This window comes from Stegodyphus dumicola, chromosome 1 (assembly GCF_044657685.1).
Source record: "Stegodyphus dumicola isolate Sdum_Otavi_A_Nest chromosome 1, ASM4465768v1".
Taxonomy (NCBI): domain Eukaryota; kingdom Metazoa; phylum Arthropoda; class Arachnida; order Araneae; family Eresidae; genus Stegodyphus; species Stegodyphus dumicola.
In genome coordinates this window covers 282,420,956-282,438,562 of record NC_140768.1, presented here as the reverse complement: position 1 = coordinate 282,438,562, position 17,607 = coordinate 282,420,956, and the positions used below count along the sequence as shown (strand labels likewise).

The 17,607-nt window shown below is 36.4% G+C and overlaps 1 protein-coding gene across 1 annotated transcript in view; it reads left to right on the top strand.

Annotated features, from left to right (window-relative positions):
• The window catches only part of LOC146999568 (uncharacterized), a 54,305-nt gene that overhangs the window by 27,951 nt on the left and 8,747 nt on the right, over positions 1-17,607 (top strand). The window contains exons 3-4 of the mRNA XM_085807825.1: positions 1,000-1,053; positions 6,201-6,284. The gene's annotated coding sequence lies outside the window, so the exon portion shown is untranslated. The remainder of the gene's footprint in view (positions 1-999; positions 1,054-6,200; positions 6,285-17,607) is intronic.

The following is a 17,607-nucleotide window of genomic DNA, read 5'->3' as shown; positions in this document are numbered from 1 at the left end:
ATGTTCTAGTATGGACTGGGACCCTTAGTCCAACGATGCGTACTGCATTATTTTGGATGACAGCGCTTCTTATGCTGTGGCAGTTTTACGGGTTGGACCTATGTTACTTTAAGGATTACAACGTCATCTGCCATGTTGCGAGGTCCATAATGGATTGGTGACAGTGGGGTTACCTGAAGGGCTGTTCTGCCCAAATCCCACACGTGAACCCTATCGAGAGCCTCTGGAACGACTAGATATATCGCCAAATTAAGGAAAGTGTGAAATGCTTGGCAGGATCTCATCGAATATTTCAGGAGATCAGGTGGTTAAATGCAAGACGTTTTCCATGTGTTAGAAATTTCTTCACGAACACATCCTTTTTTATCAAGAACTATCTTTATTAATCAGTTACCCATATTAGTTTATCCTTATTAATTTTCCTGATCACTTTATTAATTTATTCTTATGGGAAAAACAGCACTAGTGGCATAAAGTGCTCATCGTGTTACTATTAACCTACAATTTATTTACATACTATAAAAAAAGGAGAGTAATTATCACATCATCACTCCATCTTCATTCCTCATCGTCGCTTACTCGAGTCGAGTGCTCGTCTTTTACGTATTTATATAATTTAGTTACAGGACCATTGCCTACATTCAGGACGACGAGAAGGTGAAAGGTTCATTATTTGATGCATATGCATGCTGATGAAATGCTGTCTGTCACTAAAGCGTGAGAAAGACGTCACTGAGGGGTTTTTAATAATATTTTGCGCTTCCCTGTTACCCCCCCCCCCAATTTTTTTAAGGCTTTCTGCAGTTAGAGAATCTCTGTGATCAATTTTTCGATTTCGTTCTGACGGTCGCTGCCATCTTTTAAGTTTCTTTGTTAAGTAAGTACTAGATTTGAAAATCTGTTTTTCACCCCCCCTTGTGTAATGCGTTTTAGTTATATTTAACTGCTTCTTTAAAAGAACATGTGATAGAGGATGAATACTTTTCTCCTATTTTGCAGGTTCTACTGTGAAAATAAGAAGATTTTTATTTTGCAATTTCCCGTGCTTGATGGGTAAGTGTCATAAGTTTCACTTATTTATGGCTTGATTATTAAAAGCTATCATGCGTCCATAGGCAGAAGTAAACATTTTCATGTTTTTCATCATTTGTTAGTCATGCCCCCTTTTCGTAGGCTAAAATCAGGAGAAGAGACTTTCAAAGATATTGAAAGATGCAGGACCTTACTTTCAAGTTGAGAGAGTTGCAAAAGGGAATCAGGTTCCATTTATGTGGTTTTGAATTCCTTTCCATCTTCACTGCTGGTTCCACTGGTACGTTAGAAATTTAGCTTTACCAGAGTGCGTTAGCACCTTTACCAGAGACCTTCAACTGAAGACTCAAAAGTATAGTCCAGGGCTGTCTTCATATGGGTGGGTAAATGCTCTGAATTTTAAAGGGTGCTTTTAGAAATGTCAAAATGTGCAAGAAATCAGAGAACGTGGCTGGCATTGTGCTGGTAATCTGCTCCGGCTCTGTAGTAGGATTTCTACATGCAATTTACTCGGCTAGAATGATAATATTACTGTTGGATGCATCAAAACTTTATATACACTTGGTGTTTTTAAACTCTCCAAAGTAATACTGAAGTGAGATTAAAATTCAGCTATCCTCCTGATCCAGCATATGAAACCATTGTCACATCTTAAAACTTTTCCACTCATTCTAAAACGAGTAATTTCAATTCGCATTTTCATCTCGTTAACATTTTTAGATCATAAATATCTTTTATTTCCGTGTTACTAACTGTAGTATGTGCGATTTTCTTGCGTAAAATATGTGTATAGTGAGATTTTCGCGAAACAGTTGATCTTGCTAATGAAGTCTAATATCCTTGTAACGATTTTTATAACGTAGTTGCTCTTGACATTAGCATCTTACGTTTTATCTAATTTAAATCTTATATTTAAGTCGCAAATGTTTTCAGAATTTTAATAAAATAACATTTCTGGGACACTGAATTTTAGAATTTTATTCTGAATAAAAATTTTTAAAGGTACTTTTCTCACAAATTTTTATTACGGCAACAGGGCTATCTAAATTTTTGCAACATCGAGGGATCGGCTTCCATTAATTGTCCGCCAAAGTGAACTGAAGTTTACTTCTGGAGACAGTGTTGGCGGACTTGTGCTTAGTTAGACAGAAGAGGATCAAAAACCACTTCCACTGAGAGGAAGATATCAACTAAAAAATTCCAACAGTATTGTGTGATACTCTCAAATTCAGGCCTTGGAAATGTACGATGAGATTTTATGAAAGTTTACTAAAGTATATAATGTCGTTTGATATCTATCGTTCAAAAAGAATGCATGTTTTATAAAGCAGCGGGGAAGGGCAGCTGCTTGCGACATAAGAACACATTCAAAATTCTTCTTAGGTACATTCTAATACGGTTTTAAAGAATAAAAAGATTTAAATCATACTTTCCTGAAACAAATATTGGCTTCAGAGTACATTTGGTTATGCTACGGAGCTTGTTCCTTTTTAATCGAGCTTGAGCGAGACGCCATGGTTGCAGGTCTTGTTTCGCCAAGATGTAGCACCACCCATTTTGCTTATACGTTGATACTTTTTTTGTATGCTAGTTTCACTGAACTATAATTAGTCGCTATTACTAGGACCTTAAATATATCTTCATGAGGAGAGATCTCACATACAAAACCTTATGGGCAGAACTGTCCTTACCCTATGGATTACTTCGTGTGCACTGAAGTGTCATTCAGTAATATAATGATAATGGCTTATCTGGAAACGCATGCGATTGTAAATTATCCGTGGGTATGGTTACGAGCTGTGTACTGTAAAAGGATGTGTTTTAGTATGTTAGAGAAGAACATGGATCTACATCTAAGCATTGAAAGAATTTGACGAAGAATAAATCCTTGCGAGCGCTATTCGCGGTTGCCCGTCACGTGGGTGGTCATGTACAGAAATATAATTACCCCGGCGAGTGCTACTTGATAACGCTTATGAATGTGTAACGCTTCTGCGGTGCTCCGAATATGCGGGTAGCGATGCAGGAACTTAATATTAGCAGGATTTGTGAATGCAATATTAGCAGGATTTGTGAATGCCAGATGTAGTTAAAACGAATGGAAGATAAAGCAAAATTTTATGGAGGAGGTAGATGGAAAGCAAACTTGGAGAAAGAAGTATGCGTAACGTTAGTTGATAAATGTCTTGAAATCATCCGTTTTGAAGTAATATCGTACTTGTTTGTTACGAGCAAACTAGGATGCCCCTATAATTTTGCAGGGAAAATTATTCTTATATGTTTGCAAAGTATTAAAATCTATGTTAGAATCAACGTTTGAGGCAGACGAAGGAGTATGTCAGAATGGACCTTATTATAGCAGTATAAATGCGCTTTTTTCCACGCAGCGTCAGGGAGAGATGATATTTCGAGGAAGCAATTTAATGTTCTGGGAATCTAGTGGCTTTGCCAATATCAGTCGGGACGTGTCGTTTCCACTGAGTGTGTGGTATTGAACCTCAGTTCTTGGTATTTCGGGCACTGGCTCGTTAAAAGTGTAAACGCGTTTTTTTTATCACAAGGTCGTCAAAAAGAGGAGATGTTTCGACGGTACAATTTAATTATTTGCCAGTTCCAGTGGCTTTGCTAATAGCAACCGCGAAACATGGTTTCCAGATGAAAACGGTATTAAAAGCTAGGTACATCGCTCTGGTGGTTTTTCACATGTATCGTGTGCTTTCTTGGCCATTTTTCTTCTTCCCATGTCGGCTGATGGGAAACAATTTGGATATCGAACCATTAATATTTGTCCTTCATCTTAAAGACACAGTTTGTGTGTGTGTCATCTGCGAGCAAGCTGTAACAGTCTTCAAAGTATATAAACTTTCTCGTTACTTCACATCGAGGCATAAGAATTCCAATTACGAAGCAAAGTCCGAATATGAAAGAAAACGGGGGGGGGAACTATCTAAGGCAGGGCTTCTTAAACTTTTCAGTCGTGACCCCTTTTATCACAGATTTTTTCGCGACGCCATAATATTTACGAAATTTTAGCATTGCACAAATCCGACACAGTGTGAATCCGTGAGTTAAACTGGCAATTTTTTTTCACTTATACTGTAATACACTATTGCAGTTTTAGGTCATTAACTTCAAAAATTTATAATTTTAAGACATAAAACTGTGAAAATTTTAAGTAAGTAACAGACAATTACGTGCAAAGCAAGTAAAATGAACGTTTATATTATAAAAAAAATGCGTCGAAACGTTATCGTTTTTTGCTTTCTCGGTATTGTCTTACCTTTATCTATTTTCTGATACATTGTGTAAAAATGTTTGGTAATTGGAAAATTATTATAATAAGTTAAAAGGAATATTAAAATTGCAAAAAGTTTTGGCGGCCCCCTGCTGCAGATCCCCCGACTCCCAGTTTAAGAATCTGTGATCAAAAGAATTAACGGATAGACAGATGTTTAAGGAAAGTATACGTTATCCAGGAAGCAGGTTACCTTAGAGCTAAACTGTAGCTATATGCTATTAATAAAATTAATAAAGCTCTCAGTGGTAGGGCAGTTCGTTATGCTGTCCAGACAAGAAAAAAGGATTTTGAAACTTTAAGCTTTTCTCGAAAAACGATGACTTCTAATGTCGACGCGATCAATAAACGTCACGTTAGTCACACATTTTCCAGTTTAAATTCTTCTTTGTAGCTATGGATGAAAGCACTCATATAAATGATGCTGCGTAAACTAGTTACTATGAGAAGTATTGATGAGAACTTTGAAATTACCGAAGAAGTGGTATGCATGCGGTCGTAAAAGGGAACTATAAAGGAACGTCGAACTTTTCGTTAATTTCTGGAAGTCCTTTGAACTTTGAAAAAACCAATAGCAAACATCCGTAGCGTTACGACCGATAGAGCACCCAATATGACAGGAAATATCTGGATTTATAGGATTCTTTGATAAAAATTATGTAGGGAACAAGGTTGTCTTATTCTACAAGATGCTGTTTTTAAATCTGCATTGAATATGAAACCTGTGAATAAAGTAATCGTGAAGGTTATAAATACTATTCCATCTCGTGAACTTTAATCAGTTTCGAGAATTTTTTTATTTCATGCAATCTGAATACTCTGCAGCCTGATCCCAAAGTTTACCCATCCCTAAAATAGAGGATTCGGTCGAGAATTCATTTTGTAGGACATCGGTCTCGATCTTAGTAGCTACAGAATAATGTTTGCTATGCATGACGCTGAAGATTCTATTTGTAATAAATAATAAGCACCAGCTCTCTGCTACGTTTGAGCTTGGTGAGCTTCTAAATTAAATCTTCATGACAGATGCAGATATCTTTGCCAAGTGTAGCATAGGAAAAGCAGTGGTTTGTTGCTTATATATAACGGAGCTCACAATTTCTACAATCCTCACTAGGTGCATGATGATGGATAACCATTTGGAGAAACCAAACTGCCGATCTGGAAACGAGCTCAGCTGGTTCCATTCGCTTCGAAATAAAACGTTGAAGGATTAAAAACTGAACAATGGGAGTCTGAAGTTTCTAGGAGCCCACCAGCGGCCGAGCGATAAAGTCGCTGAACACTGGTAGTTCGGTCCGAGGTTCCAATCCCGCGAACGGGCTGGCTGCATGGGTGTGTTCGTGGTTTTCTCCATGTGTAACGTGTATACGAGCCAGTTTCTCTTAGAAAGTCCTTCATGAAGGCATCCCTCCCCTTAGGTAGCCCTAGTGTGCTTTGCCATAATTAAATAAGCCTACACATACAAGGCAGTATTTAATGCATTCTGTAGCAATTGGAAATATCTTTTTATTGACCTTTATCAGTTATCCTATAAGTTTTCCTCATGAATCAATTTTATTGACCTTTATCAGTTATCCTTATAAGTTTTTCTCATGAATCAATTATTTCATATGAATTTATTCTTATCAGTTTTTCTTTTCAATTATTAATTCATTTTTATTAATTTCTTCAGTAAAGTGAGTAGGTGATAAGTTGTTTAAGTACCTAACCAGTTATCTGATACATACATACATACATACATGCATACATACCTATGCTGAAGAAATTCTGGCAGTAAGGCTTAGAATTTTCAGTGGCTGTATTAGTGCTTGAATTTTACTTTTATTTTTAAAAATACTATTATTGATCGAGTATTATTTCTCAATTTTAGGGTCTTCAATAAAAGTATCCTGTACAATCGATTTCCAGATTTCATTCCGATATTGACTGCCATCTTTAAAGCTTTCTTTGATTAGTGAGTACTAGATTTTGTTTTCACTTTTTTTTGTTGTTGTTGTTTCCCTTATAATACATTCAATTTTATTTTTTCCTTTAAGAATATTTGATGTATGATGAATAATTTTTAGCCATTTTGTAAGTTTTACGATGAAAATAATTTGGCCGTAGAAAATTTTCATTGTAATTTTATGTATATGGGTATATGAGCAATGTTCTTGAAAAACTACTATGTAAAGTCACAACTTTCTAGGATTTCCAGCCATTTTGGAAGTTTTACGATGAAAATAATTCGGTCATAGAAAATGTTCATTGTAATTTTATGTGTATACGTATATGAGCAGTTTTCTTGAAACACTACTATATGAAGTCGCAACGCAAAATCGGTATTGTTTGACTCGCTAAAATAATAAAAACAGTGGCTAGGGGATATACGTGATGCTGCATCCGAAAGAGTTAAATGCTTTTAAAAAACGCTTCTGCTTTTGATTTAAATTTATTGGCATAAGAGACAATGTAAAGTAAAATTAATCTATTGTGGACCTCAATAATTACCCAATACGAAATATATTTAGAACGCGTTTCAGATTATATTATTAAGAAATGATAAATTGGAAGTGGTTACCAAAATCTTGGAATACCGGCCCAGCGTGCTTACCGTTTCACCACGAAGGCACGCTAGGGAATTGGGAGAAATACCTTATATACTCCCCTTTTTAAAGGGCGACTATGGGTTTAGGGGACCTAGTCGCCAAATCCTGGGTGCGGAGAATCATCATCCACAACCCTTTTAGTTCGAGCGCCACTTGTAGAGTCATTAGGTATATTTTTGGATGCAGGAGAGATGAAAAATATGCAACCGCCTTCGCCGGGAATCGAACCACAGACCTCTGGAATACCGGCCCAGCGTGCTACCGTTACACCACGAAGCCACGCTAGGGAAGTGGGAGAAACCTCTCGTAAAATTTATAGTTGGAGTAGTTCAGTCCTCTTCTCGAGGAAGCTGCTCAGTCACTTCTGACTGGCATTACCTATGAAGTAGTCATTGTAACTTCTTTGAACGTAGACTAAGTAGGGTATGTACCTTTGCTTTATTGAGTAGTATTAATTTACTTTAACGGTTTGGAGGTATATATACCAAAGCAAAAGCACAAATAACAAATTGACTAGGAAAAAAATTAAAATATGCTTTTCAAAATTGAAATTTACAAGGCAATAAAATTCTAAAAGCACATTCAACATCCTTATTTACATCCAAATGACCAATGGTCAGTCTAATTATTAGTTAGTCGACTGTAACTGATTAACTAAGTAATTAGACTTCATTCACATATTTGTGAAAGGCATTCTGTGGTCCACACATACACAGCTTCGTTTGCAAAGTAAGCATTTTTTCTCTTATAGTAGCGATGGCAGCACCATCCGTTGCAAAGGGATTTAACATTCCCGCGGATGGAAACACGAACTATGAAGAAGCTATTTAAAAAAATTAAAAACCAAATAAATATGCTTAACTACTTAGAAAACAACATGAATAATCGGGTCAGTCCATAAGTCACGGGCGCTGAAAAATAAACAAGGTATAATAAAGCGCAATTTACGAAATAGCAAAAGCAAAAAAGCTGTTTAATTAATTAAAAATGTCTTCTTTTTACTTTCTTCATGGTAAGAGTTTTTTACCCATGTAATTGTCTCAGCCTATTCAGAATTGTCAGAATATACATCAATTTTCTCTATAAAATTAATTTTACACACTCTGATTTTTGTTTTCTCCCAAAAGATTTTTTCCTTTTTCCTGTTACAGAATTAGCTGGGGTGATTTTTTTTTTTTAGGATTTTACACATTGCAGCTTGCAAAGTTTAAAAGAATTTGAAGGCAAGATTTTATAGACCCACGATTCTAGAAGATTCCGAAAAAATGTGGCAAAATGAAAAATTTTTTCATGGTATTAACATGTAATGGATTTATTTTACAAATCGTTTGCGATGAATTTCTTACTTTTTGGAGAACATCTGGAAGAACAATGAAACCATAATATTTGAATGTTTTACTTGTGATACTCGAATCATTTTCTTAACATCCCTTCTGAACATCTTCCCTTTATTTCTGCTACTTTTCACTAAACACTAACATGGAAAATACCAGAAATGCTTCTAATCTTATCACATGGACAGGCAATATAGAAAGTAATTTTTTGATTATTAAAGAAGTTGAAAACTGACAAGTTCAAAGATTCATCTAATGTTGTAAGAATCATAAGTTTGACCACCCTTTATTTTGCTTTAAAACTTCACTGTCCTCTCTTATTTTCCACTTCCGTCCAGAATAAACTCGTTAAATTGTTTATGCAAATAGTATCTGCTAACGCTTAAGTATTTAAAGAGTGGCTTTTCGCCAAGAACAGAGTTATATGGAGATAGAGAGAGCTTTCTTGCCACTGTACTTCACGCGAGCTTTCAATCAGTTACTGTCCGTCTTTAAGGCCAGAGATTTAGTCCTCTTGATATCTAAGACGTATTGTACAGGGGTTGGACAAAAATATGGAAACACCTTTAAAAAAACATGTTTCTGTGCTTAATATGGTGTTGGAAACCCGTTGGCATCCAAAACAGCTTGCAGTCTTCTCGAAATTGATAAATACAGTTCCTGTATGTTTGCCAAGGGAATATTATACCATTCTTCCTGCAAAACAGTGGAAAGTTCAGATAACGATGTTGGCGGTGGATAACGAGAACGCACTTTCCGTTCCAATGTAGATCACAAAGGTTCGATAATATTCAGGTCTGGTGACTGTGGTGGCCGGGGGAGATGGGGCAACTCATCCTCGTGCTCAGAAAACCAGTCCTGGACAATGTGAGCTGTGTGAACAGGGACTTTGTCGTCTTGGAAGACACCATCACCATCGGGGAACAAAGTTTGTACCATGGGATGAACTTGATCGGCCAAAATGTTCACATAAGTCTTGGCAGTCATGTGCCCTGACACAGTTATCATGGGGCTAGCAGAAAACCACGATATCTGCCCAAACCATAACAGAACCCCCGGCCATATTTCACTCTTGGCAACAAGCAGTCTGTATTATAGGCTTGAGATGGCGTTCTCCAGACGTAAACTCGGCCAGAAGTGGGAAACAATGTGAAAGAAGACTCGTCAGACCATATTACTCGCTTCGACTGTTTTATAGTCCAGGCTTTATGACTTAAACACCACCTTTTCCTGTTACGGGCATTAGCATCACTGATGAGTGGCTTCTCAATTGCACAGCACGGCCAGCAATTCCCTATTTATGAAGCTCCCTTCTAATTGTTTTGGTACTCACAGGGTTCGGTAACACAACATTCATTTCAGCAGTAACTTTTACAGCTGTGGTCTTCTTATTTTTCGTCACAATTGCCCTTAATTATCGTCTGTCACGATTACTCAGGACACACTTTCGTCCGCGCTGTGATTTAGCAGATGATGTTTTTACGCTTTTCAAATACGCGGAATAAATCTTCGATACAGTACCTCTTGAAACACTAAACACCTCGGCTATCTTGCTTACGGAAGCACCTACCATACGTGCTCCAACAATTTGCCCACGTTCGAAGTCTGTTAACTCTGACATAATGCAATGACAACTTCACATAACAGTACTCCGACAACAACTGAACTGTTTAACACATTTACGAAGTTGTATAGGTGGCGTCAGTAGTCAAAAACGTCAGCGCCACCTACATATTTCATTAAAATCAATCTTTCTTTTCAAACGTGCATTTCACAAGGTGTTTCCATATTTTTGTCCATCCACTGTAGTTTTCAGCAGTTTGCGTTCTACATACGTAATAATCTGAAAGGCCAACCTCAGTGTTAGTCATCTGTTTAAAATATTCAAAGTTTAGCTCTTATTTAAATATAGTTAGTTAGTAGTACTTATATTTTTACGTTCAGACCACAAGTGTTTGGTCTTTGTATCTCGAAGTATGGGAGCGCCTGTAATATCGTGGAGAATAAAGGGTAAAGTTAACCGTTCCTGCTTGTGTTGTCCATTCCACACATACTCGAATATAAGCTTGAGTACGCTCCCTGTTCCCATTCAGGACATATGTTCCCTAAACAGATGAGACGATCAACCAGTCCTGATAAATGGGTCTTAATGGATCATACACAGGCCTGACGGTAGGCATATTCCCAGCTGCTGCAACCTCTGTGAATCCTAAATCCTGCTGCCTAGTGCCTTTCTAAATTCTGCTTCCAATGCCTGCTCTAAATTCTAATAGTTTTGCCATTTCTAGATTTTGTTGCTCTGTGTGTTATTAAATTCTAAAAATTCTGCCACGCCGGCTCCGTAACCGACCTTTACCATATATATTTCATATTTCTTCTGAATATTCATGTTACTAAAGAAATAAAATTAGCAGGCTTTTCTGTAAATTTCTTTTGTATTTTCTAAATGCGTCTAGTGTTTTTATTATTATTATAGGATAACAGAAATCTTTATTTAAATCCGAAAATTCTAAAATTAAAATGAAACGTATAAAGGAACTAAATACATAAAGAGAGAGAAAACTATACTTCAAAGATATGTACAATTATTATTGTGTAAATTACCCAGTTGTTTATAATTTCATAATTTCAGCCATTACTATAATTTCCCATTTCTATTTCCTCACCAGAATGTAAATCACTTAGACAGTTTTTAAGCTAAAGCTTTTGGAGTGTAAGACAGTTGTGTGTTTCTGACCTCCGCTTGCTCGCTTCATTAGTTCCTCCCAGCTCTGATAATTTGTAATTATTCGTCTTTGCATTATCGCTGTTCGCATTTGAGTTTGTTATGACGACAGTGTTCCTGAGCCAGCTTAAATTAAAATTGTATAGTCTTTGACCACTAGTCCACATTTTTAGTTTGAATTTGACGCTTCTTATTTAATTACATCACCACAAGCTGTAATTGATTTTCTTAGCGTAAGAATATGCTTTTATGTTCCAAACAAGAGGATTAAGAAAAAATAATAAAATAAAAAGCATATTTAAACCTTTGTCTGGCTTTGTAGTTAGTTACTTTTAGACAAAGCAATAATTTGCTCCTCGTCTATGGGATGTTTAGGACTACTGAACTTTTAGCAGATCAGGTAAACCCTTATAGGTAGGTACATTGTGGAGAGGTTGACGATTTAGGAGACAAAGCACGCAGAAGAAAGCAAGAACATCGATTTGCGTATTGAAACAAATTTCTAATTGTTAGAAAAGATGCTTAAAGAAAAAGAAACTCTATATAGATTAGCCAAAATAAGCGTATTTTAATGACATTTATGCTTGTTTTTAAAATGTTCTGTTGAGTGTTGTTGCTATAAAACATACATAAGGTATTTCTTCCCCCCTTCTTCTTAGCGTGAGGTAGTAGCGTGCACGCTCGGCGCGTATTTGAGAGGTCCGTGGGTCGATTCCCGGCGAGAGCATTGCTCCGTTTTCATCTATCGTGCTTTCAAAAAGTACCTAATGTCCCTACAGTGGCGCTCGAACTAAAAACGTTGCAGGGTGACGATATTCCTACCACTAGGATTTGGCGATTGGGTCCCTTTAATCGCCAGGACAGGACTAAGTGTGAGAAGAACCAACACATCATCGCCATTGGCAGAACTGGTGTTACTCCTTCACACTAACCTTCTTGAGAACAACACCTCTACAGTTTGTACTCACGCCACGCATCGGTGTTAATTGAAACGTTATCATTAGGGCATAGAGAACTTGGGGTACAGAGTATGGCCGGGAGATACAGTTGCTGATGACAATGACATTACAATACAATACATTACAGTTGATGGGGAAATATAAATATAAGCATAGTTACACAAATAAATAGAATTGAAGGGAAAGACATTAAATATTATTTATATTGGTTAAGTTATTGTGCTACTAATGCGATGTTTTGGGACAGTGTAGCAGTTCATAGACGGTTCACATTTCATTGTCAGTTCATGAAAAGTTTATGGATTGAGTCATAGTTCATGCATATAGAGTTCACCAGTTCCAGTTATGCCATTTTTGATGTGCATAGCTGTGGGCGTATTGTCTTGGTCATTACTAACCTTCATAGACTAAGATAATCTATTGCAATGACTATGAAGGCACATCCATTGGAAAACTGGAGTTTGTGCCAGAGAGGAAGAAGCACTTATAAGAGATATGCGGCACACAGTTCCAATCCGTTACGAAGGAGTGTGTCAATTATGTTGTTGATACTAATGTGGATTCGGTGTTTTATCATTAAGCGTTTGAAGTGTGTTCCTGGTGCTGTGGGATGATAGTCTGCTGTTATTGGGTATTGGAATAAATAATGGTCTGGATCACCCGGATTAGCACAAACGCATATTTCAGTCTCTGAAATGTTTCGTTCATAGAATTACTTTCGGTACGGTCCATGTATGTTGAGAGAGAGAATAATTATAAATGGTGCGCTCAGTATCGACACATGGGAGAAGTGAATGCGTCCTTCTGCCTTGCGGTCGTTGGTCCCATTGTCTCTGCCAGTCTTCTTTGGCCATCACTTTTAGAGTAAACTTCAGTGTGGAGCGTGGCCATGGCATGTGTATGGTAGTGCCTGACTGTTCGAGGGCTACCTGCTTTGCCAGGAAGTCCGGTCTTTCATTCCCAGCGCAACTGCTGTGACTTTTCGTCCATGTAAGAACTAAGTTCTTTTGACTGGAATTGATAATTGTGTGTATCTGTCGGGCTATTGGTGAATTTGTGCAGGGTTTTTTAATAGCATAGATAGATGATTGGCTGACACTGACGATATGGACTGTGTCCGTTGGTAGTTTGTGGAGCGCTTGCATACTGTAGATGATTGCTGTCAGTTCAGCTTGGTGCACGCTGTTTAGATCTCTAAAGGTGCACTTGCCATTCTGTGTGTGAGCTAAGGTTGCATTGAATGGTTGCACCGCTGCCAACCTTCTTGTTCGATCTTTGAGCCGTTAGTGAAAGCCGTGTATTCTGTTGTGTCTGGGTGGATTGTCGAAAATGCAGTGCATGTTTTGAAGAGTAAAAGCTGGGTGATGAAAGTACTTTTTAGGCTGATCTTCGTAGTCTGTTGGGTGGAACGAATCATCATCATATGAAATAGTAGTTAGTTATCATACGAAAATAAAAATCCAAGAAAACAGTCAACAGCTGCGGCTTTAAACACATTTGTTGGTAATTTGTGTTTTTGTGATAAAGTAACAGATCATTTATCAGACGATTGTAATAAACTTAACATAGCACAAAAGAAGGATATTCTGAAAAGAAATTTTAGATGTTTCTTGTGTTATAAAAAGTTCCATACTAAAAAATTATGCAGAATTAAGGTTGAATGTTTAATGTATGTCACAAAAGGCAACAATACAGAAAGGGTTTATGTGAAAAGGCCTATCCAGTTGTAAATGATTCTTCATGTGAACTTCATGTTCTGTTAAAAACTCTGAAACAGTATTGACGTCAGTAATGCCAGAAAAGAAAGAAATTACAAATGGTAAACAAACAAAACATTTCGAGCCATTGTTTTTGTGGCACAGGAATTAAAAGTTCATTGTTTACTTGATTCAGGAAGTCAGGAAGTCAACGAACATTTATTTAATCATGAAATTTTATCGAAGAAATTAAATTTGCCAGTCGTCGGTAAGAAAAAATAAATTTACACACTTCTGGTAATAATGCTGCAGTGAAAACTACAAGATGTAGGGTTAAATTCCAGTTACGTAATATCGAAAACGAAAGTAAAAGTTTGACTATTGAAGCATTAGAATCTCCAGAAATTTGTAATGCTTTGAAGCAATAGAATCCCCAGAAATTTGTAATGCTTGAAGAATTAGAATCCCCAGAAATTTGTAATGCTTTAATAGAGAATCCTAGGCAAGAATTGAATGAACAGATCCAATCTTTCAATATTAAATTATCTGATTATGAAGATGGTCAAAGTAATCATCATAAAATTGATTTCTAATTGGATCAGACTATTTAGGGGAAATAGTTTCTGGTAAAACAAAACGTTGAAGTTCATCGGTGATGATACATTGATGGGATGGTCAACTCAAGGACTAGTTCCACATTCCTCTCTAAGCATAAAACCATCATCCGTTGGAGTTTTAAACACAGTTCTTATAAAGGATTTGGATGAGGGTGAGTTAACGTCGTCTGAGTTAAAAGCGTTTTGGGAATTAGAATCCCTAGGTATCCATAATGACTTAAAAGTGTCCGCTTCTGATGAAGAAGCTCTTTTCGAATCAAGTTTCACTTTTAAAGAAGGCCGTTATGAAGTACAACTTCATTGGAAACATAACTGTGATAATTTTGAAAATAATTACGGTAATGCTAAGAAAAGACTTATTTCGTTGGTTCGAAGATTTTATAAGGATCCATTCTTGTATGCTGACTATAAATCTGTGATAGAAGAATACTGTAAGCTGGGAATCGTAGAATCAGTAACTGAACAAAATGATGCAGGTCAGAATCCGATATGTTATTTACCACATCACCTTGTAATTCGAAAGGATAAGAATACAACGAAATTAAGAATTGGTTTTTGATGCTTCATCGCATCCTCCTCATGCTCCAGAGACTGATCCTGATGTTGTACGATTTGTGTGGATAGATAATTTGCCATACGATTTCTGTGGATAGATGATTTGCCATATAATGATCTAAAGAAGCAGAGTACATAATCAAAGGAATCGAGAATGAAACTTCGAAAAAGGAAAGGTAATTCTGTAGACCTTGGAAACCTGTGGTCTGATTATGAATTTGAAACTAGTACATCAGACGATACAGTTATTTCCTCAAAGGGCATTGGGAATGTTATGGGATACTCAAAAGTATGTTTTTAAATTTGACGTCAAAAACCTATTAAATTTTGTTTTGAATTCTGATGATACTAAACGTACAATAATAAGAACTGCGGAAAGAATATTGACCCAGTGGGCTTTCTTTTCCCCTTTACTGTCAGGCTAAAAATAATTTTCCAAGAATTGTGGGAACGAGGAATAAATTGGGATGAAGAATTACCTCAATAATTAAACCTGGAAAAACTGGTGCTCTGAAGTAGAACTCCTGAAGGAATTTTCAATGGCAAGGAAATGCTTTCCGACCAATGTGGAGATCATTGCAGATACATTGCAGTTACTCATATTTTGCGATGCCAACCCTAGATCTTACGGTACTGTAGCGTATCTCAGATTTTAAGGAGAGAGCATCAGCACTAGTTTTGTGATGGCTAAAACTGGAGTTTCTCCTTTAAAGAAACTAACACTACCGAGATTAGAATTAATGATTGCGGTGGTTGCAGCCAGAATTGCCGATTACCTGAAAGATCTATTCGAAGTGAGCAATATTTTACTTTGGTCAGACTCTTCCATTACATTGCATTGGATAAAAGGAACGGTGAAGGATTGGAAACAATTTATATCCAATAGGGTAGCTGAAATAAAGAACTATACTGTACCGATCCTCAAAACTGGCATCATTGTAAAGGGTACGAACAACCCAGCCAATATACTCACGAAACGAAAAAAATGTTTCAAATGTAATGAAAGACGGTAAATGGTGACAAGATCCTCCATGGTTAATGTTACCAGATTGTTCATGGCCTCCGAAGAAATTTGAGTGAAGTTAATTCTGAAGAAAAATGAAATGAAAACTACAGTGCAGTTTGCATGTAATGTCACACCGACATCAGAACCAGTTCTCAATATAGAAAAATATAGCAAACTGTCAAGATTGTATAGAATTACAGCTTGGATAAAACGCTTTATACATAACGAGAAAATTTGGTGACAAGAAAGAAGGTCCCTTAGCAGCTTTAGAACTGTCAGAAGCAGAAATGTATTGGGTGAAAACTATCCAATCAAAGTATTTTAAAGGAGAAAGAAATCAACTGCTTAATGATCAGCTAAATAGCAGGGGTATGGAAACTTATTGAGTTCGATCCAAAATTAGATGAAAAACAAACTGATATACATAAAGGGAAGACTAGAATTTTCAAAATGTGAAATGAAAGAAAAACACCCATGGTTAATTCCTGGAGGAAACAAATATGCAGAACTCTTAATTATGGAGGCTCAGGTACTACATTTAGGAATATCTGACACACTGGCTGAACTACGGAGCAAATTTTGTAGCTCCGTTTCCAGCAGATCGTGTTCTAGAATCTCCTCCATTCGATGTGATTGGCATTGTCTTTGTTGGCCCGTTGTTTACAAGGGAAAACAAAGAAAAGCACTATATTTTATTATGTACGTGTGCAGTTACATGAGCCATTCATTTAGAACTAGTTCCTAATTTAAGTACAGAAACTTTCTTACTTGCATTTCGAAGATTCTTTTCACGGAGCTGAATATGTTCTACTTTCAACTCCGATAATGCGAAAAATTTCAAAAGAGCTAATATAGGAAATATGGAAGAAAATTAACCACCAAGAAGTTAGAGGATTTTTCGGGAAAACTGGAATTCACTGGAAATTTATCATTGAAAAGGGAGCCTGGTGGGGCGGCTTTTATGAACGTATAGTGAGAACAGTGAAAACATGCCTCAAGAAAATAATTGAGAAGTCGTCTCTTTCAACCGAGGAATTGAGAATTGTCTTAACAGAAATAGAGGCAGTGATAAATGCAAGACCGATTACTTATGTGTACAGTAATTCACAAGAGTTACCTTCTTTAAGTCCTTCGCATTTTCTTCTATGGAAACGTTTGATTTCTTTACCACTGGTAAAATATGATGGAAATGTTAATGCAGATAGAAATAATATGATAAAGCTATACAACTATCGACAAAATTTGTTAGATCATTATTGGAAACGATGGAAAACGAATATTTGCTAAACTTTAAAATCTGCAAACTGTATAACACCAACAAAGGTCAAAGGATACTTTAAGGTGAATGATATAGTCTTTGATTAGAGACAACCGGTTGCCTAGAAATATGTGGAATATAGGCAAAATTGTGGAAACGTATACTGGACGCGACGGTAAGATACGATCCTGTAGTGTAAAATTTTAATCTGGTCTAGTGAAACGACCAATACAACTTTTGTATCGGTTGGAACTTTCAGAATAGACTATATGCTAATAAAATAAGACAATTTAAACTTTAAAATTTCATGTAAAATTCTATATGTTCTTATTATTATTTATTGTTTTGTTATGTATTATTGTAGTATTAATGTAGTTTTTCATTATGTTTTTAACATTAATTGTAGTATTGATAATTAATTATTATTGTAATGATAAGTAAGTATTGTATAATATTGATTAGTTAGATTTAATTCATGAACATGCAGTTCAGGGGTGGGCAGGATGTTATAAATTGATAGTTTGCGACGTTAAGTGGC